Below are 10205 nucleotides of genomic sequence, written 5' to 3'. Positions count from 1 at the left end.
GATGGTTTTCAAAAACAGGAAGGCAATAATATTCTCAGATAATGTTATTACCAATAACTACTGGGATAATTTTGAAATAAAAATAGACATGATTAGAGGAAAATAATAATTTGATTCAAATATGAAATAATAACAGTAAAGTGACCTACACAAAAGTCCCTGATTAATGGGACTGATTTTCTTTATTAGTGTTAAGTGGGAGAAAACTTGAATGACCTAAGCGGTGTTAGCCTTTCAGAGTCTGTTGAGAGTTGATTTTATAAAAGTTGATGCCTCTTCAATCTGAGTGAAGCTGTTTCCAAATATAGATGCTGGCAGAACTCTTTGTAAATGCTTTCCTCCCAAGGATATTGATACAGACAGTGATTTTGTGAACAAACTGTTCTACCCCAAGAATGAGTTCCATGAGGCCTTCAGGAGCAATATGCTGAGTCCTCTAAGTCTAGTAATGGTTGGAAAAAGCTAGAATTTCTATTATTATTTACTTGGAGTATATTGGCATCAAAGAATTGGAAGGCCTCTGTCTTAGTCTGCTTGGGCTGCTATGACAGAATACCATAGACTGTGTGGCTTAAACAACAAAAATTTATTTTTCACAGTTCTGGAGGCTTGAATTCCAAGATCAGGGTACCAACATTGGTCAAGTTCTTGGTGAGGGCCCTCTTCCTGGTTTACAGATGGCCAGCTTCTCACCGTATCCTCACATGGCAGGGAGAGAGACCTCGTGTCTCCTCATCCCTTTATAAGAGCATTAATGTCATCATGAGGGCTCACTCTCATGACTGAATATAACCCTAATTACCTCCCAAAGGCCCCACCTCCAAATACCACCGCACTGGGGATTAAGGTCTCAACATATGAATTTTGAGGGGACACCAACATTAGTCCATAGCAGCCTCCTAGAGATCATATAGTTTAATTGATATGAATTCTATTCTAATAAATAAATTGTACTTCTTCAATATAGACTTTTTTTCAATACGTGGCTTACAATGAGAATATTTTAACAAGAGAAGCTGAGATCTTTAGACGTGACTGTATTTGTTTTAGATTACACAGATAGATAGTTGAGGGTAAAGCTGGAAGTAGAAGCCCAGTCACCAGAGTCCTAAAAATCTTAGAAAATTTATGTTAGAAGTAATACTTATTCATAAGCGTAGTAATTATACTTATGTTACAGCTAATACTACTGAATAGTAGTTTGGGGCAAGCACACTTACCTTACAGACCTCAGGACATAGAATCCTCATGGAGGTTTGCTTCCCATATGTGCTCCTTTTTCCTTCTCTTTCTATCTCTTAGATAATCATATGTTTCACTTTCTTAAATAGTTGAATTTTGTTTCTGTTTTTAAAATCATTTTTTATTTCATAGCACCATTACTTTATTTTTGCTATGTCTGTAATCTGTATTAAATGCTTTCCCATTCTGAATTTTCAAAATCATAATATTATACACATAGTGCTGATAATAAGACCAGGCTAAATGTATCTAAATGCTTTAGATACATTAACGCTTTTTATATTTCCTCCCATCCTTAGATAGGTACTATTCCTAGCCCATTTTACAGAAGATGATACTGAATCATAGAATGGTTACATACCTTTCTTAGCAGTAGAGCTGGACCCAAACCCAGTGAGTCTGAATCTAGTCTGTACTTTACTACACTTTTGATGTTATAATTGAAATAAATATGCATACATCTACACTATGGTAAAAGTTGTGGGTAACCAGTTAGCCAAGCTTGCCGAGAATAGGTAATCCAAAAAGTTATCTAGATAATAAAAATGTAGGCAAGCCAGAATGATACAATGGTTATTTGACAGAAAACACTTGCTTTCTAAGTGTAGTCTTTAATTTCAGCTTATAATTAAAGCTAAATTTGATAAAACGTTACTGTTCTCTCCCTAGAGAAAATTAATCCTAATTTGGAAATTAATGGTACAGTAATTTTTTTGTGAAGGAAACTTCAGAGATGCAGTGCTATTGTAAGCATTAAGAACATCATTTGGAAGCTTTGATTTGGAAGGGACTTGCACAACACATTTATCTCTGTAACATCTCCTGTCCAGTAGCATACAGCTTTGAGAATCAGCCCACTTTACTAATAGAGACCTTTCGTTGTTAAAAAGCTTGATTTTTACATTAAAAAACCTGTTTTCTAACCAAAGCCAATCCACTTCGTTCCACCACTGGGTCTAAACTGAATAAATTGAATCATTCTTTTGCATGTCTTCTCTAAGCTAAAAATCACTAACTCTTTTAACCATTCTTGAATGACAGTTTCCAAATCCTCTTTGAATCACCCACTGTGCACTAGAAAAACTCAAAATTAATAATTTCTCTCTGTAAAAGTAGTTTCTGCAGTGCTTCTCAGTTCTCTCAATTTCTGCATAATATAGTGTATAGTGAGGATTTGATCTTTCTTGATGTGACTGCTTCACTTCTGTTAATGTAATATAAGCTCAGTTTGTTTTAGCTTTCTTAGCAACTAAGTCATGCTGTCGACTCTAAAATATCCTCAGATCTTTATTGTATGGACACTTATAAGCTTTGTTTCCCCTCTCCTACATATTTTTTTAACCTTAATTTGCAACTTTTGTTTATCTCCATTGGTTTAATTCTATCATTCTACCTTCTCCCAAAATATTTGCCTACCAATTTTTTTGTATTCTAAAGTTTTAACTAGCCCTCCTAAGAATGCATAATTTGTAAAATTCTGTAAGTGCAATATCTATATTTGAGTTTTTGGTGAAAATATTGAATAAAGGTCTACCTTTAATGGATAATACTTGAGGAAAGTTTTTCAAAATGATTTACAGGATTCCACAGTGTTCACCTCTGGAGCTAAAACGTTGCATGAAATACTTTAAAGAAGCCCTTATATACTGTGTGGCTTGCCTCAACGTGATCCAGCAGTCAGAGATACCCAAAGAAGCTTATATAGCTCAAATGAGATATTGCCCATAGATCTATTTTTTTCATTAAAAATAAAAATTACGTTAATAAAGTTTCTTTCCTTTATTCATTTTGCCAAGATTTATATTTCTTTTTAAACTCTAAGACAGCATTCAAAGTTGTATTAACATTAGAAAGAATGCAAGATTAAAGGACTTGCTTACTCAAAATAGAATTTTGTTTAATTCAATTATTGAACAATTCTTAATGTAGTGGAAGAATGACTACAAACCCTCCTCCCTAAAACTAGCACATGTGAATCAAATATTGTGTAAGAGAAATAATTTCATTAACGTTAATCAGAAATGAATTTTATTGGAAATATTTGGATTCCCCATAAGTAACTGCATTAAAAAGATTTTCCCCAAAACAAGTTACTTTTAAAATTGAAGTCCTCAGTAAGTCCTGAGCTTATTATAACTTTTTTGGCATTGCACAAGGGATTGAAATCTCACAAAGAATCTAATATAAATGAATTGTTTAAAGCCAATTTTTTCTTTCTTTTTGGTAACTTGAAAAAAATACTTGCTGAAGTATTTGGTAGAATAGCAGTCAATATTTTAATTGCTTGTTATATTTGAACTTTATTAATAAATTGTGCGTTTTGTGATCCCAGAGAGCAAACTGTGAAGGTAGGAAAGTGTTTAATTGTTCCGACTGTATAACAAAGGTCCATGCGGGGCATCTGATGTTGGGAGTTGAATAATGACGTAATCCGCTGAGGTCCCGAGAATTCCTTCGAGCAGACGTCTTCGAAGGCGGCGGGCGCCACCCTGCTAGAGGTGATGCGTCAGCTTTATTAAACAAAAAGGACATCCAAAATCCAGTAAAGGGTAAGAAATTTTTACCGTAAAACAAGATCTTAAGAAGAGACTGGATCGTTGCCTGGCATTTAACGAATCTGCTAGGAGCGTCTCGCAGTCAGGCTGAAACCTGGCTTTCTCCAACCGGGGGAGTGGATCATTCGCTGTGGAGACAGGTAGAAGAGTGAGGCGCGCGCTGCTTCACACGCTCACACACGCACGTACACGCACCCACGCTACTGTCAAAGAGAGGTACAAGTCTTCTGCTTTATCCTCTAAATCTGCAGCAATTTGTGATATGGATTAATTCTGAGTGCCAACTTGTGAAACAAAAAGGGCACTGTCCTTACCAGGGGACGGTTGGATGATCTATTTGCCAATATCAATATTTGGATGGAAAGCTTAAAATATGTTGTTTTTCCAAGAGTTAGACTTTAAAGGAGGGAAAGCACCACGGATGAAATATTAGCAGCAAATCGGTTAACCACCACCTTCTTTCTGTAGCCGTCGAGGCTCTTTTAAGTTGACAGGAGAAGCGAAACTGCATTCTCTCTGCTCAGAATAGAGACTCCTCCACAAACGCGCCCTTAACCACGGCGTCGTCCCTCGTCGTAGGTGACTTAGCCTACTGCCTTGAGGTCAAATCAGGCGGCGTTTGGAGAGTCAGCCTTCACCCCAGAGGTCCGCCAGGGCGGTCCCCTGCGGCTCCCCCGGGCCAGTGCCCCGAGTGTGGTCCTGCACCGAGATGCACACCAGGTGGCGAGCCACGGGTGCACGGGGGCGCTGCGCCTCGCCTCCGGAAGTTGGCCCCGCACTCAGCCTCTGCACAACAGGTCCCGGACCAGACAGCCTTGGCGTGAGGTCGCGCTGCGGCCACCGCGGGGCGAGGCCGCAGGCTCTGGGACGCAGGTCCGCGCGGCGGAGGCGCCGCTTGCAGCTCTGGGTCCCGCCTGCACCCCAAGGAGGGGCGTCCCAGGAACTCCGCTTTCCCCCTGCGAGCCACAGAGAGCTTTTTGTTCCGAAACTCTACTTAAGACACTTTGCAACTTAAAACTCACTTATCAAAATTCACATCAGGAATCCATGTTGCTGGGGGCGGTCAGGCCAGGTTGGAAGGGAGAAGCGAGTGAATATTAATCTTTACCTTTCTCTAAAGTTCCTTAATGATTTTCGAAATAAAGGAGTTGGCGGTCTCTCCCCCTTTTTTTTTCCCGAAGAATCCTTGATGTGATAAACGGGTTTGTGTTTTCCTTCTTTCTGTAGAATTTATAAAGCCCCACGGGAAGAGGTTAAGCTAAGTTGCGAATGGTTTTCAGCTTCTTATAATGAGGTGCGTTCTAAGCGCACCGCCTTGGCGCCCAAACCTTGTCCTGTTGTCCCGAGGTAAAGGGTCTTCGTGGGCGGAGGAGGGGCACAGGAGGTGGGGGTCTAAACCCAGGAGACTCTGCTTCCCTCTGTTTGGACCTGCCTTGGACATACTGGCCGTAGCCTGGTCGGTTTGTTTCATGACCGTGGACTTCACACTTACATTCTATCATTCCAGTCCAAAAGAGAAACATCCATCATGTCATTTGCCTCTATCTATATTGAGATGTTCTTTAAGAAAGTCTTTCCTGAAACCTGAAAGCTCAAGGCGTTAATGTGTATGCCCAGCATCTTCTTGAAAATACGCAGCACTGTCAAGACATGTCTAGTAAATCAGCAGAAAAAGATGAATTAAAATATATTAGAAGTTTAAGCAACTCCTATTTCAAATAAATAGTGGAAAATGTATTATAGATAAACAGATTAAGAATTTGCTAGTGAAATCTGGGTTTGTGAATTGAATACAGTTTAGCTTAATTATGCACTATTTAAAGCTATATATGTCATAGAAGAGATCTAATTTTAACGGTCTTTCATTTTGTTATCTTCAGAACTTCCTGGAGCAATGACGACGGCCATAGGAGAAATAAAGATGCCTAGATTATTGCGGTTGAATTATGATTTTTTAATATTTGTAGTAAAATAAATTTCTATAGTAAATGTAAACAATGTCCATAGTAAATGTAAACAATGGTATGCGTTATATAAGTCAAAATATTTGCACGTGGGGGAAAATAGTCGTCTTAGATTGTTACATTTAAATTGGATCCTTTAGGAGAGCAGAAGTCTAATCCATTTCTCTCTTTAAGGGCAACTATGTGAAAAACTATTACAGAAACAAGTTGAAATTCAAAAACAAGTGTAGCTCTTTGAAAAATCATGTGTTTCTGAAATACCAAAATACTTAGTAGTATTATTGAAATCACAGGCAAATTTAATCTAGTATATTTGAGAGCTTTGTAACAGCACACTTGAAAATCTGATATGGTTGATTAAAATTCAGGTAATCGTTTTTAAATTTAAAATACAGAAGCTTCAAAAATGTGACCAAGTTATTTATTAGTCTATAGGTGTGTTTTCTGGAGTAGATGATGATGGATTAGAACATATATTTTTTTAAAAAGCTTAAATATTTCTTTGTGTATATATTTTTATTTTAATGAAGACTTCTTGAACTGCTTCGATGCAAAATATATTTCTGTATCTGCTATGTCTGTAGAGCTGTGGGAAGGCTGAAGACGAAGCCAGGGAAAGAGAACAGCAATAGAGCACACACAAACATGAGGCCATCTGGCTTCCTGCCATCATACATGACATTCAATTATTTTAGTACTTTTTCATAAGAGCTTTCCCTCCACTCAGCTTCCCCTCCCCTCTCCAGATTCTTGCTTTTCTACATTTGGCACAGTTCATCTGATTCAGCATGCATTTTTCCTAGCTTTACTTAGTATACTATGCCTCAAACTCTCACCGCAACAAGAAAGTGCTAAGACTAAAATTTTCCCAATCCTATCTTGACATTCCCACTGTTACTATATTAGTGTGACGTTTCTTTCAATAAGTTGAGAAAGAAAGGAACTAGAGTGGTCTACACATTGTTTCAACTGCTGCTTTGATCTGTGTACTCAAATATTTTTCATTTCCCAAAATATATTCTCATGGGGGCGGGGGGGGGCATTAAAAGCAGCTTTTAGACCGTGAGAATTTTTTTTAATGTAAAATGAGTCAAGCTGACAGAGAGTCAATCCCTTATCTGAATTTGACTTATCTGAACTTACCTTTATGTGTGGGGTGGGGGGTGGGGGGGAGTTGAATAGTCATTTCAATGAACTTTTCATTTAGTTTTAACTTATTCAATTACTTTAATTCTAAGCAGCTCTAAGGGGAACTATTTAAAACTTCTTGTCAACACCCCAAATCACTATGTTTGGGGAGTTGGCACCTCATAACAATAACAACAACAAATTGTTTGCAGGAATGGTAGTTGTAACTGCAAATTGGAGCATCAGAGTCGCTTCACAAAATAGCCTTTCCACTGTGTTAGCATCGAATGGTGCCAGAGGAATGAGGAGAAAACAGGGTTTCAAAGAGGCTGAGACTTGAACCTGCAGTAGGGCTTGTTGACCTTCATCTTTTTGCTTTTTGGAATCTGTACATTCCTTCCTGACGCTCTCTGCAGGCGCTGCCTCATTCCCGTCAAGGAGATGAGAAGAAGCATCAATGGCTACACAGTGCCCAGAGATCTAAAAGTGCTGGAATCCTGGGGATGTCCTAAATTTTGTTAGGCTTTACAAGAAATTGATGGCTCCCCATCTCCCTCCCTCTTCTACCCCCACTCCCACCACTTCCTGCAAGTGCTTTATGCCAGGTTGGTTTCTTGACTGACATGAAAGATGGGGGGCTGAATCCTAGGTTAGAAGCTGGGTTCCTGGGATGGAAAGAGATGAACAATACTCTCAAAGGTGAAATAGAAAGGTGGAACAAAGAAGGGAACAGTAGCCTGGGGGCGATGGGCTGAGCCTGCTAGGATAAAAGCCCAATTAGAACCTGGCTTAATAAACTGGGTCTCTCTAGCCAGCTAAGGCTCCTCAGGACTCTGGCCTCTGGGGCCCTGGCCAAGCCAACTGGTTGGAATTGGGAAGGGTTGGGATAAGTAATGAGGATTAAGAGCAGACTTTAAAAGCCTGCTGAGGAGCAAAGAGCCAAGCCAGGTCTGGGTAGAGTAGCTGAAAGTATTTATCAGAGTGCTATGGTCAATTTCCAAGAAGGTTATCCTCAAAGCACCAGGCAGAAGCAGCCCAGGTAGACTTCAGGGAAGGCGAGACAGACCTCAGTCCAATCAGCCTCCAACTCCCTTTTGCGACTTCCAGAAATCATTTAATTATTATTGTTTTAATTAGTATTAAGTTTATTATTAATGCTCCAATGGCTAGAGCTGTGTCATTACCATAAACTCCAACTCAACCTCTCAAAATCCATTTAATGCAGCTCTTGGCAACCAGAGACCCAGCTTTGTGCCAAAAACTGCAGATTAAGCATTCGTTATGGGAGTTTGCCATTAGCTGTTCCCTCTGTTAGGGACATGGGGTTACATGTCCCAAAACACGCAGGATTCCGTGTAATAGACTTGCTTTTCCAGGAGGCTCCAGGGATATTAAGAGGGGTTGGTGACACCTTGCACCCATCCCTCCAACCACCACCATCAAAACTGGGTTTGGGGTATGGGCTGGAAACCGGTTTACTAGGAGCCGTCCTACTTGGCTCCCCTGTAGTTTCCTGTGTGAGCCGGACCTTTATTGGCGTCAAGTACTCTAGAGCTTGCATCATATGTCTTTCATTTAAAAGACACCGAATGTTTTTCAGGGAATTTAGGGCTCTTAAGACGCATATTTATAAACAAGCTGACAGAGCTCTACGACATAACTAAGTTTATAGCTAGGAGTTGTTTGTATATTTCCTCAAGTCAGCAAGGCGTTGTTCTTGCTGCTGTGAATACTTGAAAAATCTATTTAACGACCATGTCTCTTAACCTCCTCGTGTCTATTAGAGAAAGTCAGACTTTCTGAAAAATTGAAGGTAAGACACAGAGGGGGATAGGAGAGAATCGAAAATCACTGACCCACACAGGAGTGAGTGGATAACTCTACACCCAGCGTTCCTGCGGGGGGGGGGGACGAGGGACAGGAACGGGCTAGAAAGTGCCCAGAAAGCGCATGGCTGCTCCTTCGCCTTAAGCATGGTCCGGAGGGCACCCTCTCGCCTGCGTTTCCTTGGCTTTTTTTTTTTTTTTTTGCCCCATACGAGGATGCCAGGCTTGGAGTTCCCGCGCTTTGATGCAGTCCGGCTTTCTCCCGGAGCGCAGTCCCGGAAAGCTTTTCTTTGACCGCGCCCCCTTGAGATTTAACAATTCGTTGTTGGTTCTGGCTGCATGGCTCGGAAGGTAGTGATAATAATACAGCAAAGCTATATAATTCCAGGAGTAGTGTCAACTCGCCAGAACCTGAGTGCGCGCTCAAGGCCCCGCCGAGCGCGGCGCCGCGTGAACTGAGCTTGGGCCCTCCTCGGGAGAAGCGTCTGGGAAGAACTAAGCCTGCTGCTCCGGGCCGCCCGATCTGATGGGTTCCACCGGCCCGATCTGGGTGTTTAGGGCCGGCCCTGCTTCTAGAGCAGTGCTAAGTGCTCGGGGGTGCGCAGCGCTCCACGATTGTTTCTCCCCGGCTGTGGCCTGTCCTGGCCTCGACGAGGGACCGCCAGTGAGTCTTGCAGCAACCAAGACTCCGAAGAGAGGTGGAAATTCCCGAACCCATCCGGATGCCCGCCAGACTTGGGCTTGGCCTCGCCACTCCCAGAGTCTGAACCGCCCGGCGTGCCCAAATCCGCGGCGTAATTGCCAGGCTGGCCTGGGGAACCGCGACGGGCACGGCGAAGGCCTGTGCGAGAAACGCTATCAGAACCCTCAAGCCGAGGCCTCCCTGGGAAGACGCAGTCTTTAGTCCCCAGTCGGTGGGAGTTTTTCACCAAATTTGCCAGAGGAGGCCTGTTGCAAATGGCCTTTTCGTGCCCAAGGCGCTGAACGCATTTCCCGCAGACGCCGCGGGCTCCTCGGAAGCCAGAGTCTCCCCCGAAATCACACAGACGAGCTTTCAACCCCGCAGTGCTGCCCTGCCCTCAGGCAGCGGCCAGCTTCCCGCCCGCCCTAGCACCCCCTCCAGCGGGAATCCAGGCCCCGGCCCAGCCGCGCCCCGGACGCCGCCCCGCAAGCGCGCCCAGCTCCGTGCGCGCGCGCCCCTGGCTCCCCGCAGGCACTTTTCTAAGTACCTCCACCGCGACTATTTAAAAGTAAAAACAGTAATTTTTTAAAAACCGCGCTGAAGACCTGCCTCCTTCATGAACCCCTTTGTGTGACGTGCCTCCCTCTGGCCTAGACTAAGGGCTCTGGAGGCACTTTTCCTGTATAGTTTTCTTAAAATAATCTGGATCTAATGATAAAATCGTGGACCAACGAGAGGTGGGGAGAAGGGTGGGGAAATAGGTCGATATGGGTGTAATGGTTTCCCTGCCTCTTGCTCGGCTTTCCTC

Source organism: Ceratotherium simum, chromosome 25, assembly GCF_057802395.1.
Source record: "Ceratotherium simum simum isolate JZ-2026a chromosome 25, ASM5780239v1, whole genome shotgun sequence".
Taxonomy (NCBI): domain Eukaryota; kingdom Metazoa; phylum Chordata; class Mammalia; order Perissodactyla; family Rhinocerotidae; genus Ceratotherium; species Ceratotherium simum.
This window is presented reverse-complemented; position numbering follows the sequence as displayed.